Source organism: Cherax quadricarinatus, chromosome 6 (assembly GCF_038502225.1).
Source record: "Cherax quadricarinatus isolate ZL_2023a chromosome 6, ASM3850222v1, whole genome shotgun sequence".
In the NCBI taxonomy this organism is placed as follows: Eukaryota; Metazoa; Arthropoda; class Malacostraca; order Decapoda; family Parastacidae; genus Cherax; species Cherax quadricarinatus.
Genome location: NC_091297.1, coordinates 71101593 through 71102005, shown reverse-complemented (window position 1 = coordinate 71102005; position 413 = coordinate 71101593).

The following is a 413-nucleotide window of genomic DNA, read 5'->3' as shown; positions in this document are numbered from 1 at the left end:
GTACTGGAAACCATCAGTATTATGCTCACTGTGTACTGCGAACCATCAGTACTATGCTCACTGTGTACTGGAAACTATCAGTATTATGCTCACTGTGTACTGGAAACCAGAATTATGCTCACTGTGTACTGGAAACCATCAGTATTATGCTCACTGTGTACTGGAAACCATCAGTATTATGCTCACTGTGTACTGGAAACCATCAGTATTATGCTCACTGTGTACTGGAAACCATCAGTATTATGCTCACTGTGTACTGGAAACGATCAGTATTATGCTCACTGTGTACTGGAAACCATCAGTATTATGCTCACTGTGTACTGGAAACCATCAGTATTATGCTCACGGTGTACTGGAAACCATCAGTATTATGCTCACTGTGTACTGGAAACTATCAGTATTATGCTCACTGT